We start from the raw sequence: 20,879 nt of genomic DNA on the forward strand, positions 1-20,879 counted from the left end.
ACGTGGCCGTCAGCACGCCGGCGGGCGCGAAGATCGCAACAATATATATATATATATATATATATATATATATATATATATATATATATATATATATATATATATATATATATATATATATATATATATATATATATATATATATATATATACACACAAGCCTGGTGTTGGCGCAGTGGTTAGAGCAGCGGCTTAGGATCCAAAAGGTCCTGAGTTCAAGCCCCGTTGGGCCACTGAATTAATACACCAGGGGGTTGACTCAGCCTGTCATCCTTCCGAGGTCGGCGAAATGAGTACCAGTGTACTGGGCCGGTGTATACCCCGGTTAAAATAGGTGTACCATATCCCTGTGTCGTAAGAGGCGACCAGGGTTGCGTCAGGAAGGGCATCCGGCGTAAAACATGTGCCAAATCGCTATGCGGATCATAAGGATGATCCGCTGTGGCGACCCCTAACGGGAGCAGCCGAAAGAAGAAGAAGAAGAAGAAGATATATATATATATATATATATATATATATATCTATCTATCTATCTATCTATCTATCTATCCATAGTTAAGTGAACGGGACAGAATCCAAACTAATGTTTGGAGATCAGCTTGTTTGAAAACAAGAAAGACTTGCCATCAGCATCGATGATGGATTTCATGACTTTGCTTGTTATTGGAAGTAAGCTCACTGACCTGTAGTTGATGGGAACTGTTTTTGCACCCTTGATGTTGACCAGAGTGATGTTTGCAGACTTCCACATGGACTGGAGGCACTGAAAGGATATAAATAGACCCAAGAGTGCAGACAAAGAAGCAAGAGCAACAGAGTAGGATTTGAGAACATGGATACTGATGTAACCTCACCCGTTGCCGAACCAGGGTTGATGCTGGACAGAATGTTCTCCGGTGACAAAGATACAAAGTCCAGTAAACAGTGGATACAAAGTTGTAAGATGTGGACAGAGCAGGATGGGTTGGGTGCATGAGATTTGGAAGCAAATATGTAGTTGAAACATTCTGCCTTGCCTCGAGCATAGTCTGCATTGATGCTGTTAGAGGTGAGGGGGGGGGGGATGGATGGGGAGTGTACACTGGAGATGTACTTGATGTTGTAGTTTATTGGATTACGATCCAATTATTGGATTCTTCTTTGTAATATTTTTTCTTTCTATCCATCTACTAAACTAAAGACGAAGAAGGGGAAAAAAATCTTACAAATTAAATGCCGACTACTTGTACTTATTCTGTATGTTAAAGCCTGCCGTTGGCTTAACAATGCAGGTGGCTGGCTTAAGATCTTTGGGTGTCGAGTTTGAGTAGACACCCTGTTGTGCCGCTAAACAACACCAGGTGGGTTGACTCAGCCTGTCATTCTTCTGATGTCAGCAAAATGAGGACCAGCTTACTGGAAACAGGGACACTGAATCTGCAGCATAGCCATGCTCCCAGAAATGATGCAACTCGCAGTCGCAGGCTGCATACAAAATCTTGTTACTGGATATTGAAAATTGAATGAAAGCTGTTTCCTGAATTGTTGAGAGCATCTCGTTCCAAGAACCTTTTGGGTGCACCCCTACATGGGGTTCACCGTTTTTATGCAGTAAGAATGATCCTCCTCATTTTTTTCTGGTTAATATCACGACAATCTCAATGGGCATCTTGCATGTGGTGCTGGAGTCAGGATTCTGTGGTTTTTTTTTTATCAGATTGCTGAGTGCCAACAGAAAGGCCTAACAGCGCTCTGATTTCCAATACAGAAGAGATGTTATGCATGTGCCAGGGCAATGCTAATTGCTTATTGCCACATAGCTTGGAAGCCAAATTAACTTGATACTTTAAAGCAGGCTGGGTGAGAGCAGGTTGTGTGAATGACGATATATTCGTAGCTCCCTGAACGTTTCATTATAATTATGTTGGTTTTCTTTTTTCATCGTTTGTACTCTAAAGTGTTTGGATTATGTGATGGATTATAATTTAACAGAAAAGGTAATTTTGTTTTAATGCAGTTAAGAAAAAAAAATTCTGCTGAAAATGATGACCCTCGGGTTATGCTTGACCATCAGCATTTCCTTGACCCTCAGGCTTCGGGATGTGACTGCTCAGAGTTCATTGGTGAGGATCGTTTTACCACACTCATATTATTGGAGGTAACCGCATGACCACCTGGGACCCATGCCTTGTTGGCAGAAGCGGAGGCCCACGGAGCTCGATATAATTAAGTCGATGACTTGGGCTCTGAAATGACATCCGCAATTATTTCTTTCTAGCAGCTAGACCTCCAAGCAACGAGGTGCTCAATCTCAACTCGAAAAGTAGATCATCGCTAAAAGTTGATGGCATTTAGAAAAAAAAAACGAAAAAAAAAACATGTTGCAGTGAGCGAAGGGTCCTCTTTCATATAGATGAAGCTTTTAGCCACTTAAATTGGTTGATCTCATCGAAATATGGTATTTATATGCCAGGGAGGGTTTCTTTGTTGATGCAAAGTCTTGATTACAATGGAAAGATGTGCATTGCTGAAAGTTGCTTGAAAGCCTGTCGTTGGTGGAATCTCATTTTGAGTCTGCGTTAACAATTGAGCATTTTATATATGGAATGGAAAACTAGTGTTGCTTGGGAAGGCTCGTGTCGATCTGCGTCTGCAGACAAGTAGAGCGATGAATGGAATCAACAGGACGTTGATATGCTAACCGCCATGGGAAGTAAGTGGAAGCTGATGGTTCGAGAATAAACCTTTCGGCTGAGGAATGGGGTTAGCAATGCATCTCTTTTGCTCGGCTGAAGGGTTGACGCCCGACAAGTCAACTTCTGGCTTCCCAACGCGGTTCGCATACCTCAATCAACATTCTGTCAATTAAATCTTCTTCGACCCTATATGCAGCAGATGACTGCAGGGAGCCTCATTTGCTGGGGGTGCAGCTGGTCAACTATATGCACTGTTTTACACATATAGACAATAGCCCTGACAAATTAATGGAGCAGCTTTTCATACCAGAACCACCTTGAAGATGTTGAAAGATGAAAACCAGAGCTCAGCATTTCATGGGAAAACCTGTTAATGGCGAATCAGAGGGAAACCTCATTACTTCCATGTCAATGGATGGAATGTCAGCAGACACGCGTGGTAATAAAAGTGTCGGTCGGGATGGTCACTGAGCAGGGGTGGTTTGTACAGCTGAAAAACAAATCTCCAAATGTCTCGAGAATGTGGGCTCCTCCAACATTGATAGGTTCTACATCGACTTGGCGTGCGTCTGATGAAGTTCGCGCAAGATGTTGAGGTCACTTGAAGAGACAGCACTTTTTTTTTTTTTTACAAAAACACAACATCTCCGAAGGTCCCAAAAATGGTTTGAACTCTTCTTCTTCATTTTGTTTTTCTTTCTTTGGATGCTTCATAACCTTTACCATTTGCTCTTTAAAATGCTCGTGGACATCGCTGACGATGTGCTGTGCATATGATTTTTTTCAATGGAGTGAACGCCTGAATAATGCCATCAGCAAAAGATCTCAGGACGTCCAAGATGAATTGAGGTATGAGTAGCTGAGTTGTAAAGCTGGCTTTCAGTCATAAATAAGATGTGTGTGGCCCCCAAATGAAAATTCCCACACCTGATTACACACCACTCCACTTTCCCCACCGCCCCACTCTGCGCACCTTCACAAAATGACCAAACTCGAGGATTTTACATTGTGCTTAGTTAGCATTATCTTTTTTTTTTTTTTTTACTTATATCAACCTTTCCACAAAATAAATACTTTTTCTAATCTACTGGTGCAAATATTGGATGTTAATATGTCAATTCCATTTTCTTCTTCTTATTCTTCTTCTATATTATGCTGCACATGATTGCAGGGAGCATCATGTGTCTATTATCAAAACACAAATATCTTCTGGTTTGCTTTTAGATATTACAAAAAGAAAAGAGCCTTTGTGAACTCCAGTAAAGGAGAAAACAGATGTAACAACTAGAAAAAGAGCAATCAGAAATGACAGACCTTCACCAGTACTTCTTTTGTGTGGTGTAACTGGTGTGTTACATGACTAATAAGAGACATAACTAGAACTGCCACTTCATAACTGCTGGCAGTGATCACCTGGTATCAAGATGTCTATAATGGTAACAGATGGATAAATGGAAGGTAAAACTGCATAATCAGGAGATTGGGGGAGTGCTCGTCATGCTCCCCATATTTCGATTTACCCACCAATCGCATCACGTGCCTTCTGGTTGAATGATTTGCATTAGCAGGAACAATATTCTGAGTTGCAGATGGATGGTTTTTCTGTGCGGATTATGCGGTTTTACTGTGTGAGACATAATCCGTGGCGATGCTCACCATAACAGTCAGGAGGTGCGTCTGATGCATAAACGACAAATGTGGTCATTATTGGTTTGATATTTATTGGTTTAGCATTTATTGGTTTCGCATTTATTGGTTTAGCATCCTGATGAAAATTCAGGACAGTATGCCATTGAAGTCATGGGGTCTTGCAATTATATGACCATGCATTCTGGTCCTTTGGGTTTAGGATGTGTGTCTTTGTTTGAACGTGGGCTGAGACCAATGTGTATGTCAATGGGACAGTCTTGTTGGACTGTGTGCTTTGGCCATGGAGTCAAGGTGCATGTCCCAAGCTGTTTAAATGTTTTCATATTTTAAACCTTTTTTTTGTATAAAAAGTGCATCCATAAGAGGTAAATCAGCTGGATATCCGGATCGGTGGCTCTGTTTGATGTTTAACTGATGTTGACCGTGTAATTTTTGTCTGTTTGTGACAGTCCCTGGGCCAAGGCCTCTGGATTGGAAGTGATGCTTTGGTGTAGGACTTTATGTCCATTGGTGATCGGGGGAGTGCTTGTCACACTCCACATATTTTGATTCAGGTTTATTTGTATTTAAATATCTGGAAATTGTTTTGTATTTATTCATACGTATGAGTACTTGAATATAACTGTCATCAATCAAAAAAGCTTTGGCACGACACAGCAATGAAAAAAAAAATCGAACTATTTTTTCAAAATCTTTGAATTTTTTTTTGCTTCAAACACTCCTTGGCACTCACTGACAAACCTATGAAAGTTTGACGAAGATCTATTCAGCCATCTGAGAGAAATGGCGACACACACACACACACACACACACACACACACACACACACACACACACACACACACACACACACACACACACACACACACACACACACACACACACACACACACACACCTGTCTTATGGAATCGATTAGTTCTCTGTCACAATTGAGCTGACCTCGTCTTTGCCATTCCAGTGATTCTCCTTCGTCTATCCCCAACCTGTCCAACTCTTCTTTTTTTATATCTCCTTGCACTTTTGTCTTTCTCGCAGTTGTCACTATACATATTATATCTGTTGGTATCTCCTTTGTCTTGTGTTTTTCTTTTGTTTCTTTTTGCAATTTTTGTGGCTGTATTTGTTGCTGTTTTGGTTTGGTGCGTGATGTCTTCAACTTGCACCTGCTTTTGAAAGTTTTTTGCAAAGTGAGTGAGAGATGCCTTTTTATTTGTCTGGTTTGTGTTCATGCGTGCATACAAATTGTATTCGGAACTCTGTTGAATTTTTAACATGCACTGCTAATCCTACAGTCGTCGCTATGTGCACTTGATTGAGCTTCATGAGGCCGCCATCACCTTCTATCCCCGGCAGGTACATTCTCGGGATACATTGATTTTTGTAGAACATTTTATGGATAGTGAGGAGTTACCTTGCTTTGATATGTAGTGTTTTTATTTCCACTTGTGGCCAGTTTACTATTCCACAGCTGTATTGCAACACTGGTACTGCTAGTTGGTTTATGGATTGAGATTTTGTTCCTTGGGGAGAGGTATGTTTTCAGGCTCAGCCTCGTTCGACACAAATATTATTTGGTCATTGTTTTGTGCATTTTTTTTGTGACATATTTGGTGGCCCTCTTCCACTCCAAGGTATTTGTAGGACGCTTCAGTGTGTGTGTGTGTGTGTGTGTGTGTGTGTGTGTGTGTGTGTGTGTGTGTGTGTGTGTGTGTGTGTGTGTGTGTGTGTGTGTGTGTGTGTGTGTGTGTGTGTGTGTGTGTGTGTGTGTGTGTGTGTGTGTGTGTGTGTGTGTGTGTGTGTGTGTGTGTGTGAGAGTGTGAGAGAGATAGGGTGGATATCACGAAGTGGACTAACAAATTTGAATTGCACCATCTGGGGGGTTAACTAATTGCATATATGTGTCTGGGTGTGGGTGTGTATATATATATATATATATATATATATATATATATATATATATATATATATATATATATATATATATATATATATATATATATATATATATACCCAACGGGGCTTGAACTCAGGACCTCTTGGATCCCAAGCCGCTGCCCTAACCACTGCGCCAACACCAGGCATATATATATATATATATATATATATATATATATATATATATATATATATATATATATATATATATATATATATATATATATATATATATATATATATATATATATATATATATATATATATATATATATATATATATATATATATATATATATATATATATATATATACATATATATATATATATATATATATATATATATATATATATATATATATATATATATATATATATATATATATATATATATATATATATAGTTACGGATTTCAGAATCCGGTCTGATGAATGCATCCACACATCCAGGTCCTCAGACAGTTATTTCCTTAAATGCATGTCCAGATTAGCCCCATCCCCATGTCTAATAGGATCTTAAATGTGATGCGTTGAGAGGGGTAAAGAATAGATCTCCTCTCTTATGGGAAGCTTTTTTCTTTACGACAGACACATTTATGCACATATCTCTTTCACGAGCGCTGACGCCCACCCTTTTTTGAGCGCACGGGTTGTCATGATAACGGTGCACAAGTGGGGTGGGGTGAGCTTGGGGGGACTCTGTGCCCGCCGAGACGGGCTGCATATATAAAAAGAATTGGAGGTCCGTTCAGAGAAGAAAGCAAGAGAAGACGTGCGAGCAGAAGAGAAGTGAGCAAGAAGCGGGCAAGCGAGCCAGAAAGGAAGCGCGATCGAGCAAGCGTGAGCGCACAATAAGCGTGGAAGTGCACGAGGGAAGGAAGTGAGAAGAAGGAAGTGCGAGCGTGTGGGTGTCTGACCAGTGCCAACAAGACCATTCACCAGTCAGTTCATCGTTTTCAGTGCTTGAGCAAGCAAGCGTGTGGTGCACGTGTAGGCATGAGCAGCGCCGACAACGAGTGAGGCTCGGCTCAGTCACCAACGGACCGTGTGGGTCACTGGATGTCACCACTTTCGTGAAGTGTGAGGAGCTGCCCGTGTTGCAGCACCAGGGTCTAAACCCGTGACAGGTGATCTCGGTGCCCCCCAGATGTCGACTGGCGTTCAAGGCTGTTGGCGAGTGGGTGCACGGCAAGGCTGGGTGCTGGCGACTGACAAGACATGCACACACACATTTCAGGACGTTTTCACTTCACGGACGACTTCTCTCTGTTGAATGAGATAACTCTTCTCCCCCCCGAATGATCTGTTGGGTACCCTTGTCTGTGTTTAGTTGTAAGTCAACCCCCTGATATGCATCTGCTCTCTGTCTTTTTCCTGTCATTTTGATTGATTTTGCCTGATTGACTGTTAATTTCAATTGCTTTGGAATTTATTCACTTATTTACCTCAGGGAATAAAAAGTTCTTTTTATTTATTTATTTTATTATTAATTAATCATTTGTTGACTTCCATCCTGTCCGTGTTTGTCCTTTCCTTCCATTGGTCTAGCATTGTCTGAACATAGGTAGACTGGGAGGTAATTACCACAGATTTGACCAAAAATAATCGGCACGCACCAGCGGTTAAAACGCTCGGCCGCCCTAATTAAAAATCTAATCAAGATAAGATTGGTGCTTTGCCGAGGGCGCGCTCCCCGCTCAGGTAACCACGTGACCTCTAGTTGAACGGCATAATTAAACGGTGGACACTGGAACTCGTGTTTGACTGTGGCGTTCGTGGTTCTAAAACAACCCACCCATCCACAACATAATTGTGAGCGGTGGTCCCAGGTCCAGCTCTTCCGAGGCCAACCGGGGAATGACTGAGTGACAAGCTCGTGTCTCGGTACCTGTGGCCGTAACAATGTATATGTATATATATATATATATATATATATATATATATATATATATATATATATATATATATATATATATATATATATATGTTTATATATATATATATGTTTATATATATATATATATATATATATATATATATATGTTTTATATATATATATATATATATATATATATATATATATATATATATATATATATATATATATATATATATATATATGTTTATATATATTGTTACGGCTTCGCGCCCGCCGGCGTGCTGACGGCCACATAACTCGAATCGCGGCACGTCGCCCACCGGACGGACAATCCAGTCGTGACCCTCTCGGACTAACGCCGGGAACCAGTCACGGGTGGACCTTTCGGTCTCACCGCGATCGAGCCAATCAGCCCCCGCGTGGGATAGGGTTGCTCGCCAAATTCGACCTACCTAAGTACCCACACGGAGGGTAGACCGGGCGGTCGCACCTCGCCGCAGGTCGACTTCGGACACGGGCCACTTAAGCGACCCGTTCCGTACTATCGGGATAACCGAGCGGTGTTATTCGTCGACCTCGACGGTTCGATTAATTATCGGGCGTATTCAGCCCACTACCAACCCTTTACGTGAAGCAAGATGAGGATTCAATGAAAGAAATGACGAAGCGAAGCGGGAAACAGTTCAACACAAAGCACATTTATTCGCGATGAACGGAAAGCACACATATTCTATTCCACCAAAAGCACATAGAAAAGAAAAACACAATGCAATTTACACAAAAAGCAAATGCGACAATGCAGATCTAATACCGATTACGCGAGCACACGGCAACACTTATACAATTTTACTTCACAGACGGCGCCGACAACACATACCCAAAACCAAGGAAAAGAACAGAGAAGCCTCAAGGATGAGGCGGGCCTGAGGCCGAGACCGGGTCGGGCCTACCCATCTGGTGATGAGACGCGGAGCGGCGATGGTGCCTCAACTCCGCGGGCCTCGCGGGCAGTGTCTTGTAGGGGGTGGGAAAGGGGCCCCCTTGGTCGCACTATCTCAGCGCGGGGGGAAACAGGAGGGGGTTGCTGATGCTCGGGGTATAGAGGATTTCCACTCTGCCTCGAGTCCCGCGACGAGCGTCTCCACCTCGGCCAGGTCGCGCCGTCGGCCTCCCTGGTGTGCAGCTCCCTGCACGACGCGAGCACCCCCTCGTCTGCCCTCGCCGCCTCTCCACAGCTCCGTCCCCTCCGTTCCGACTCCAACGCACACGACGACGACCAACTCCTTCTTGCTTCTTCTTCCCAACTCCACCGCCCGCGAAGTCTTAACTCTTATCCTTTTGACTGACGAACACGGTCGCTTATATAAGCTCCGTGGCTTCGCTCTCTCATCTTTGACCCCCTCCCATCGACCTTTCACCTCGCTCCCCATTGGCCCGAGAAAAAGTGGGCGTGAATGCTTTTTGATCCATAAATTTGCATATAGCGATCGCCCTCCAACGCCCTGGAGGCGGGGCCAAATCGCCCCTCGCTCACCGATTGGACGGAACAAAAGTGGGCGTGTGTCGTTTTTGATCCGTTTTTGAAGTGGAAAATCCGTGGTTTTGTACACGCTGTTCGGCGCGCGCCCTGCACGAGTCCAACACCGGTACCCACAAGCGGCGCAAGAACGGTGGCGATGCGATGGTTGCGAGGTGTGACGTGGAGCGGCGCCGAGGTGGGTGGTTGATGTTGTGGTTGGTGGTGGTCACAGTGGCGGTTGGTCCAAAATAAAGATAGAGAAAGAAAAACGGCTATCCTGAAGAGTCGCAGCACGCATAAATGACATGTATTCCCACTAGACAACGGGTTTGGGCCTAACTACACATATACTTACCGAGATACCTCACCTAAGGGACCTGAATGGTGGTTTGCGAATTTGGTAACCACAACAATATGTATATAAGTCTGGTGTTGGCGCAGTGGTTAGAGCAGCGGCTTGGGATCCAAAAGGTCCTGAGTTCAAGCCCCGTTGGGCCACTGAATTAATACACCAGGGGGTTGACTCAGCCTGTCATCCTTCCGAGGTCGGCGAAATGAGTACCAGTATACTGGGCCGGTGTATACCCCGGTTAAAATAGGTGTACCATATCCCTGTGTCGTAAGAGGCGACCAGGGTTGTGTCAGGAAGGGCATCCGGCGTAAAACATGTGCCAAATCACTATGCGGATCATACAGATGATCCGCTGTGGCGACCCCGAACGGGAGCTGCCGAAAGAAGAAGAAGATATATGTATGTATATATGTTGCCTCCCACATCATTGAAACTAAAAAATGAAATCACTTCGCGCTGCTGTCAAAATCTATTGACGTTAGGACTGTTTAATTTTCACAAGACTAAAACTGGCTTAAATAACTGTTGGACTGGCTTTGGTCCAAGGTGTTTGTTCGTCAATGTGATGACAGACAAATCCAGAGGGAGACAGATTGGACCAAAATGGTCTTGGTCCAAAATATTCATCGTTTGAAAGTACACTAGAAATGAAAGGGACATCCTCTTGTCCCATTCATTACCTCCACCACCGAAGGTGGAAGGAGGTTATGTTTTCACCCCTTTCTGTCTGTTTGTTACTTGCAAAATCGAAGGTTTTTCAAGAATATTGGTCAGTTAATTTACTTATTCTGTCTGTTTCTCACCTACAGGTTACAATTTGAAACCGATCTTCACGAAAATTCACCACATTGTAGAGTTTGTCATAACGAAGAAGCATATTGTTTTTAAGGTCAAAAGGTCAACATTGGCCAAAGGTCAACAACTTAGATGGGATTTCTAAAATCCTCAATTTTCATCCGATTGATTTGAAATTTGAAGAGGATTTATATGTTTCAGGTCACTTAATTCAACGAGCCAATTATTTTTGAGAGCAACATGGACCAAAAGGTCAACATAGGCCGAATTTCTAAAATTGTCAATTTTCATCTGATTCACTTGAAATTTGAAGAGGAGTTACATATATGGTCATCGAATTCAACGTCCAATTATTTTTGAGGTCAAATTTGTTTATTGGATTTTGCAAGTATTGTGCTCTGCACAACTACTTCTTGATTGTCTGTTTGTTTTTGTGTGTACAGGATATCTCAAAATGTTGTGGACGAATCCAGATGAAATTTTGTGGACAAGTTCGGTATGTGACATTGACGATCTGATTAGATTTTGGCAAAGATCCAAATCTGGATCTACATACGAGAATTATTTAACTTATTAAGTGATCCTTCACCATTGAGAGATAGGGCCAAACACGATATAGTACTGTATAGCATGATATTTCAAAAATGTATTGGGCCCGATATGTTCTCGTGGATCAGGCATTACGTGGTGGGCGTATGCACTCTACCGAGTGCCCTTCTAGTTTAATGTGTACTTTCAAACTTTACCCTCCAAGTGGGATTTGGAGCATGGCTTTCACACTTTCCTTCTACCTCCTTTTCTCTCCCACTGAGGAATTTTGAACATTCTCGAGAGTGTTGCTTACTAAACCCCAGAAAGGTTACATGGCTGTGTAAAAGGTGTGAGAACAGCGGCAGCACAAGAGGAACAATGTGCACTGTGATGCCACGGCATCACTTGGTACATTTTTTCATTTCTTGGAATTTTGTCAAGGCGGCGTTTTCACCATCCACAAACACTTGAACATGTCCCACGTTTCAGCAAGATGGATCCTCTGAAACATCAGCACTCAACGATCGGCAGAAATGGCAAGCATCGTGTTGGGAGCTACTTCTGCTGTTCAACTCTGATACAGCTAAATTTATTACCTATCCCATGATTGGTGATGAAACATGGTTTCACCACTGGGATCTTTGAACCATAAATTGGAATCCATGCAATGGAACCACAAGGGATCACTGTTGCCAAAGACTTTTCACAACCAACCTTCAGTGGGCAATATCTTGTCAGCCTCAATTTTCGAGGATGGCAAGGGAATCTTGCTGAGTGACGATGTGCCTCACCAAAACTACAATCATTGGGGAATATAATGCCAGCGTCAAGCAAAACATCAGAATGCCATTCATGTCTGTGGCTTACTGAAGCTGGATACATCCCAGTACAAGCTCCCAGTGACTATGATCTTGTTAGATCTTTGAAATACCACCCGCGTGGCCATCGACTGGAGCAACCGAGACATGGCTGAAGGAATAATATGAAAACTTGTATTTTCCTGGCATAGACAGTTTGAAAGGCAAATGGAGCAAATGCATGGAAGTCATGGGACACTACATTCATTTTTTTCAAGTTAACATATCTTTGAAGATTGCATCTCGTTCCAAGAACTTTTGAACAGCACTCATATCATCGACTCCCATTTAGGTTTGTGACCTATTCGCCAAAATGAATGTTTGCCTAAAGCGGAGTTTATTGATGTGAAACTAATATTTATACTGTCCATTAAACTGGATTATACAACTGCGGAATAAAATAAGAGTGAGCATCCTTAGTGTGTGTTATATTCTATTTACAACAGCTGTTTATTTTATAAACTATGAGCAGGGGTACCCGGCGTTGCCCGATGATGTTCTCATCCTGTTGGCCTTTTGAAGAAATCACTTTTTTCTCCTATTTTTTTGTGTGTGCCTAAAACACTTCCCGACACCGCCAAAAGCAATGGGGTCGGGGATCATTAATTGAGGACTGTCGCTCTCCCACGACAGCAAGTTTGGGACTCTATTTTATACAAGCTTATATCTGCAGAGCTGGCAGGGTGGCCTAAAGGTATGAAAACTCACTTTTGAACTGTCTTGCCTAGGTTTGAATCCCGGCCCAGCTATTAACTGTCATCCTGGTGTCTTGCAGGCAGGGCAAACCTTTCGCATCGCTGAAAAGGCATAAGCACTATAGAGAAATTAAATATAAATAAAAGTCCAAAAAAAGGAAACTTTTTTCAAAATTTTCCAAAAATCCTTTTTTTTCTTTTCTTTTTTTTTGCCCAAAACACTCCAACACTCACTGATGAACCTCTTAAGCTTGACAAAGATCCGTTCGGCCATCTTTGAGAAAAATGTCCACACAGACAACACAGCCAAAGACAAACATCTCTTATAATATAAAATTTATTTCTTCAATTTTGCTTCTGCCGAATGATTTCATTTTGTGCATTTTCAGCAGGCATAATATTTCGGCACCTTGGGTGGTTGCACAGCTCACCACCCCCAAAACCAGGATTGTAGCTCTGTGGGCAGTTTATAAGGAGAAACATTTCCATGGTTTGTTTATGATGTTCTGCATGTTGTTTAACAAACTACTTCATTGATTCATTGGTTGGTAAGTGTACCATTTCTTGGACAGGACAGAAAGCATGAAAGACGATTGTTAAACTTTTTACATCATAAAGGTGTTTCCAAAGTGCCTGAAAAGTTAGGTTAGCCAATCATTATGACTGTAAAGCATCCTACACATATGACTGTAATACGATTGCACTGGTGAAAGTTAAAAGGCTGAAGTCTGTGGTTAAAGTTGTGCGAACTTGCACCCTTTTTCAGACTTTTGAAGGAAAATGTCGTGTAAGATGTTATGTTGTATATTATACCAGCAAATACCACCAATCGCTTCACCGATGGGAATATTAAGAGGGGGGTAGAGAGAGTGAGAGGAGGGAAGGGAGCAAGGAGGGTGGGGGAGTGAGGAAGGAGGGGGGAGCAAGGAGGGGTGGGGAAGCGAGGAGGGGGTGGAAGAGCAAGGAAGAGTGGGGGAAGGAAAGGCAGCATGAGGGGAGGGGAAGGAAGTGTGACGGGAGGGGAATGGAAGGCTGCATGAGGGTAGGGTCCATCTGAACATAACCACAATCCAGACACGAGAGAGAGAGAGAGAGAGAGAGAGAGAGAGAGAGAGAGAGAGAGAGAGAGAGAGAGAGAGAGAGAGAGAGAGAGAGAGAGAGAGAGAGAGAGAGAGAGAGAGAGAGAGAGAGAGAGAGAGAGAGAGAGAGAGAGAGAGAGAGAGAGAGAGAGAGAGAGAGAGAGAGAGAGAGAGAGAGAGAGAGAGAGAGAGAGAGAGAGAGAGAGAGAGAGAGAGAGAGAGAGAGAGCTGCAATGTGTGTTCGGAGGGGGTGGAGTGAGAATGGGACAGAGAGGGGAGGGGGGAGGGGAGATAGCAGAGATAATATTGTTACAGCCCAGGGTTTGAGGCTCACCACGAAGGGAAGCACTCACATTTCTCCCAAACACCCAGTTCTGAGGCCACTGATGACGGATAACTCCACGGTCCAATGGGCTGTAGTTCTTACACAGCCGTAGCCGCTCGACTTAGATCACCGGCCGAGCAGGGTTATGCTTCGATGTTTCCACGACACCTTTCTATTGGCATGGTAACCTAACTAGAGGCTACGCCCTTGGTACCACACCTGGTGATCTTCTGCCGAGTGGAACAGAAGTGCAGCACCAGCTAATAGAGCAAATCAGGTGGGGCACAACTTCCTGTGTAACTATACTTGTACACTGTGTCAGACCAATGTAGTTAAGGCCTAAGTCACATTTGCTCTACGGCGAGGATACGGCGGCTGTACACCCTCTGAATTGACAGAAACGTGCGGCGGCCGCAGAGTTTCTGCGGTGGCCTCAGGGTGGCCCTACGCCGTTTGGTTATATTTTACAGGCCGTAGGGGTCGCCACGGAATTATAGCGTGGAGTTATAACTTTTTTCATTTCTACGTTCGCCGTAGCAATTCGACAAGCCGAAGCAAAAGAACTGGTAAAAAAAGAAAAGAAAAAAAAGAACCCACTCATTGCCGTCCATTTGGCCGCACGTTCGCCTTAGGGCCCCCTGTGGTCCCCCTGTGGGCGCCTTGCGGTCGCCTTGCGGGCACCTTGCGTCTGACTTGAAAATTATATGGCCGCCGCAGGAACGCCCTAAGGTCACCGTGTGACATCAAATCAAAGACCGTACGGCACCCCCACGTTTTCGGTCTCCACAATTTATAAATACACCGTGCGTCTACCCGAAAAATAAAAACATATGTGACTGCTACATTGTGTGACCGTGGAAATACTGCGGCCGCCATATAATTGCTGGTGGCCGTATATTTTGTAGACCCCACGGCCGCCGTGGCAAATGTGACTTAGGCCTAAGGACAACCGAGACAGATATCCTCTCTTTCATGAACTATCTGTCTCAGGAGAAGTGAATTCTTGCAGAAATTTTTCTGTAAGGCTCACTTGGGTGTGCCTGGATGGGTTTGAGGGTTGTGGAGTAGCGGCTGAAACATGAATCATATACAGGTTCCTCCTGATTACTCCGTTTTTGCACTTTACTTCTTCGGGTTCTTTCTTGATTTTTGCGATTCATTGGAAATAACAACAAACAACAATTTATTTACACACACAAGCAATCACTTAAAAGCAATTACTTACATGCAAGAAAGTAAAAGGCACGTAAGAGCAGATCTAATGAACATGTATTCTTTCTTATACAATCTTATTTACACAAGATACATGGCTATCATTCACTTATGGGAGAAGAAGAAAACAAGAAGAACTTGAGAAGAAAAGAAAAGTATGGAGAAAAGAAAGTCAGGTTGATTCTTTTCTCCCTCATCTCACACAGCCTAAAAGGGCTGCGCCACTCCAAATATACTAGCGAATGGGGGTGGGAAGTGCCGAAGTGATGGGATGCATCTCTGAGGTGTCCAGACGCAGAATGCAAGTACTCTCCGGCGTGCAAGATGTGCGACGGCAAGCAGCTTGCTCCATTTCTGCTGGACCCCAGCATCCAGCAGCTCACCACAAACCAAACCACGTTCTTGGCTTTCCACACTGCCCTCCTCCAGACCACGGGCACCCTCCCTCTCTTCACATACTCTGCGCACACCTCTGCCCCTTGTTGGATCAGCATTTTGGTGTCGACGAGGATCAGCTCCTCATCTTCTACCTCTCTTCCACACTCTGAGATTTCTGCTCCTCACAGGACAAGCTTTGAGGCAACTCTGTCCCATAGGCTCTCAAGGCTCTTTTCTCCTCACAGGACATGCCTTTCTCCTGTCTCATCTCTTGAACTCCTGTCCTTTTTTCCTCCTCTTAGTATTTCCCTTTCTCCCCATCTTGTTTCATGGGAGCCTCGACCTCATTGGTCCACATCCGATGTGGGCGGATCCACGATGCAGCTCGTGTAAAATGCCACTGTTTCTGAAGAAGCCGCCGCTAGTGCCCCCAGCCCCTCACCTCACGCACGGAGGATGCGGAAAATTCCCCCAGTCCCTCCCTCGTGCACAAACTTTCTCTGTACAGTCCTGCACTGTACCACGTGAGAGGCGTGACCCACACGACACGAATATCAAGCACCGTGCTCTGTGCCATGAGCGTGTGAAATAAGATAATGCGTGGATGGCGTTGCACTAGAGAGGGATGCAGACGGACTGAGTGTGCCCAATTAAACAATGCGCGAATGGAGTGAAAACAGAGAGGGATGCAGCTGGAACAAGGGACGAAGGGATGGTTGTGGGGTTGAAGGTAAGACCAATGGAGTGAAGGAGGGATTGTCCAAATGAGGTTTGGTGAAGGGGGGTTATTGAGTGAGTGCGGAAAGGCAGAGGGGGTAATGGACAGATGGGGTTTTGAAAGAGGTAGGGGGATGGGGAGGGGGGGGGAGACAACACACTGGGAAAACACAAACTAACCTCAACGCGTGCCACCTGAACAACCCTTAGACAAGGGGGCAAGGACGATCTACACATAGACCAATGAAACAACTAATTCTCAGGTCACCTGTGTGTCCATGTATGCCCTCCTCCTGGGGTAAATTTCCAAAACCGAAACAATATGTTATGCTTTATGGACAAGACACACACACACGATATATCCACAACAGTTTCACCGGAGGCATTATTTGAAAATGTTTTTTGTACCCCACCCCTCCAAGGTTGGAGACGGAGAACATTAAATTGAGTGACCGACCGACCATCTTTCCATGTACTTTTGTGTACACGATATTTCAAAAACCGTCGAACATTTAGCTTTCATATTGCAGATCATATTTTATATTGTACATATGAAATTTTACATGAATTTTATTGTATATACGATTTTTTTATTTATTTCATATTGTAGTTTATTCCTCATGACATTGTCTCTGATAGTGATTGGCTGAACTCTGTTACTATGGCAACCATCTCGATAACTTGGCTTACGTACGCGATATTTTTTAAAATGTTCAAGATTTCACTTTCATATCACACATATCTATTCCACATACCACCCAAAAGGCGGGGGACCGAGAGTATCGGCTCCTTGTTATTACTTGTTTAACCTACTAATCTTGAGTGGATTTCAGCCACGTGAGTCAAAATGCACGAAACAAGATCAAATCTCCCAAATAATTTGACTGATATATGGCTCGTGAAGTAGGTTGTTGCATAAGTGAGAATGACAAGAAAATCGGTGGACAATAGACAAATCAAGCTCCGATGTAGGATTTTAATCTTGGATCCCAGCAGGATGAGTTGTATGTTAAAACTGGAAGGGCACTCGGTAGAGCGCATACCTCCGCCACGCAACCTGAATATATCAGGCCCAATGCATTTTTTGAGATATCGTGCTTTATATTGTTTTTGGTCCTATCAATCAATGGTGAAGAATCACTTTAAAAATTCTTGTAGTCGGATCTGGATTTTCACCAAACTCTAATCAGTTCGTCCTTGTCACACACCCAACCTGCCCACCAAATTTCATCCGGATCCGTTCTCAACTTTTTTGAGATATCCTGTAGACAAACAGACAGACAGACAGACAGGGGTGAAAACATAACCTCCTCCTACCTTTTGTAGTGGAGGTAATAAGAGTGCCAAGCACAACCCATACCCCTTAAAGTATAACTTTGTCTCAAATTTGAAGATTATATTCCAAAGTCAATTAAACTCTTCAACAACTAAGTTTTGCATCCATCTTTGTTGCAATTGGAATCTGAGTTGAGCCTGACAACACTGGTGTGTCCATTGTGTGCTGCCTGCAGGAGGGACATGCTGAAGTGGAGCACACAACCGAGTGGAGTTAATGTGCGTCGGCGCTCGAAGGAGAGCTGCAACAGGGAATCTATGTGGCGAGACATACTCAGGCCAAATTCGAGCAGCTGCTGGGCACTCTGCAACAAACCGGTTTACTCCGAAACAGATGGTGGGGTTTCATCGGCACAGATCTAGAAACGCACTGAGCTTCGTGGCACAAACAGCACGTCATTGTTGCTTGCTCATCAGCACTGTTGATGTGAAAACATTATTTGTCTGAGAACAGTATGCTGACTATTGTTGTCTCTTTCATTGCTGGGTAAATTGTTATTGTACTGGAGTCAAGCTTTTGCTTTCCTCTTGATAATGCAGTTTATTTTTTCTGCCAAAGCATACCGATTTAGTTTATTCTGACAAGTTGTACTCATAGATTGTGTTTGCCTTTGAACCAAAAGTTTATAACAGTGAAAACAACGATCAATGTTTGCATTTCCCTTCAGATGAATTTCATTGCATGGATAAACTTGTGAAACATGGGAGTCGATTGTCTGTTCCAGATGCATGAATAACATCCAAGCTGTAACAACACACCTGATACCTGCAGTTTCAGTACAAACAGGTAAACGTTCTCATAATTCGATGATTCTCATGAGTGCTTTTAAGCTACCGGTTATGGAAGAGTTTGCAGCGTGCAGTTACCAGGGAGGCCATTGTGTGCCGGTACCATGTTCAAATTCTCGCTTTGCAACAGTATTGTTTCCTCCCATCCTTGAAAGGCAGTTATCATAAGGATAGATAACATAAAAAACAATTATCCATAAGATGGATTCAGTGCAACCTTCGTTTTAATTCATGCTAGTGGATCGGGGGGGGGGGGGGGGTGGAGTAGATATAATCTAGTGATGTAATCATACCATAATCTTTGGCGAGACTATCCTGTTATCAAGCTAGCATCAATGGCAAGTCAAAGTCTTTGCATTCTCCATTGAATAAAGCATTCCTGAACTGCACCGAGCTCATCACAGTTCACAAGGATTTCATATGGAGCTCCGTGCAGTATGGCTCCTTACTCTGGGCTGCTGCTTCCGCTTCTCACCTTGCTCCTCGAGAGCTGGTTGAAAACAAGTCCTTCTGCACAAATGGAATCTTAAGCCAAGAAGCTCATAATGACAATTTATATCAACAGGGAAGCCACAATGTCTTGTCAACCGTTGTAAAAATTGTGACATCGCCTTTCATCATATTAGTTGACAACACTGAAGGGTTCTACAAGTTATTGTCATCAGTGGTTTTGTAGCGTTGCTGTGCAACAATCTCTTTGATGAAGCTCCAAAGGGAATGATCACATGTCGACAGGTCTGGGCTTCGAGGTGGCCAGTCAAGTGGAGCAGGCAGCACTGGTGATCCACGACCGATCCAACGTTCCCCGAAAGTATTCCTTAACAGTGATTGTGTAATGTGCCAGTCAGTGCCCCCCATCCTGCTGGAACCACGCATTGTCCTTAATGCTAAGGTTTTTCTGTTGTGCCACAAACCAGTTTTGCAACATGGTGAGATATGTGTGCTGATTAACTGGATTATCATAGAAATACGATTATCAACAATCGGTTGTTCAATGGTGTCATTGCTTTTACCACCCATTGTTACATTCACTGAATCTGTAAAAAAGGGAAAAAGTAAACGAATTAACACTCTGCACACAAAGGCAATGTCACAATTTTTTACAAGGGGTGACAAGACATTGTGGCCAACCTGTAGGTCGACATACAAACATTTATAGCTTCAAACAAGGAAAATAGGATGAAATGGGAATAAGGGTAAATATTTGAATCATGGCGAGCAAGCTCAGAGGTGAGTGTGCATACCTCTAAGTTATCCTGTGATCCATATCCAAAGGACTGTCGCTCTCCCACGACAGCAAGTTTGGGACTCTATTTTATACAAGCTTATATCTGCAGAGCTGGCAGGGTGGCCTAAAGGTATGAAAACTCACTTTTGAACTGTCTTGCCTAGGTTTGAATCCCGGCCCAGCTATTAACTGTCATCCTGGTGTCTTGCAGGCAGGGCAAACCATGAATATGTGTGTGCCTTCCTTCGGATGGACACTAGATCGGGTATCCTGTCTGCTGACGTTAGTTTATGGACGTTAAAGATCCCACAGTGTCCTTCGAAAAAAGGAGTCGAGCTATCTCCGGTGCCCTGAAGAAATTATAAATCCCTGCACCTTCAGGCGAGTATCCTGCGTCAAAGTGGCGAGCAGTCCAGGATTGCAACGCTAGCGAAGAAACTGCTTTGGCAGAACCAACACTTTGCATGGAGCATGCTACACAAGTGGGTACGAGTTGTATTTTGCCTTTCTCCTCCTTCCCCCACCTACCCCTGCCCCCCACCCTCCTCCCCAAGCCAACCCAGGTCATGCACATTCTTCAAACAACCCTCACTTGCTTGCCCTCTAAATGTGCAGGCTGCATTCCAATATATGTATGCTGTCGACCCTGCTATTAAAAAGATTCGCTATTCGTGAACCCATGTATTCGTGGGTCATAAATGTGATCTGCTTCGACATATTTGTGGGTTTTATAGATATCTATCTATTAATATATATGTATATATATATATATATATATATATATATATATATATATATATATATATATATACACACATACGCACACACACATATTAACACTTCAGTACTGGTCTCCTATGTCCACCTGTCAAATTGAAAATCAGCCAACAACACAACATTACATGAAAAGGTGCAAAAAACGGCT

The 20,879-nt window shown here is 43.3% G+C and overlaps 1 long non-coding RNA gene across 2 annotated transcripts; it reads left to right on the top strand.

The window, feature by feature from the left end:
* Positions 1-2,842: 2,842 nt before the first annotated feature.
* Positions 2,843-20,436, top strand: LOC147021787 (uncharacterized). Of its 2 annotated transcripts, XR_015060929.1 has the most exons (4): positions 2,843-5,680; positions 18,114-18,274; positions 18,663-18,724; positions 20,166-20,436. It is a non-coding gene; the product is annotated as an uncharacterized LOC147021787 (long non-coding RNA). The 2 variants fall into 2 exon arrangements; XR_015060928.1 differs by lacking the exon at positions 2,843-5,680 and having other exon boundaries at positions 16,791-18,274.
* The last annotated feature ends 443 nt before the right edge of the window (positions 20,437-20,879 follow it).

Source organism: Eptatretus burgeri, chromosome 8 (assembly GCF_056783735.1).
Source record: "Eptatretus burgeri isolate ZD-2024b chromosome 8, Ebu_testis_v1, whole genome shotgun sequence".
In the NCBI taxonomy this organism is placed as follows: domain Eukaryota; kingdom Metazoa; phylum Chordata; class Myxini; order Myxiniformes; family Myxinidae; genus Eptatretus; species Eptatretus burgeri.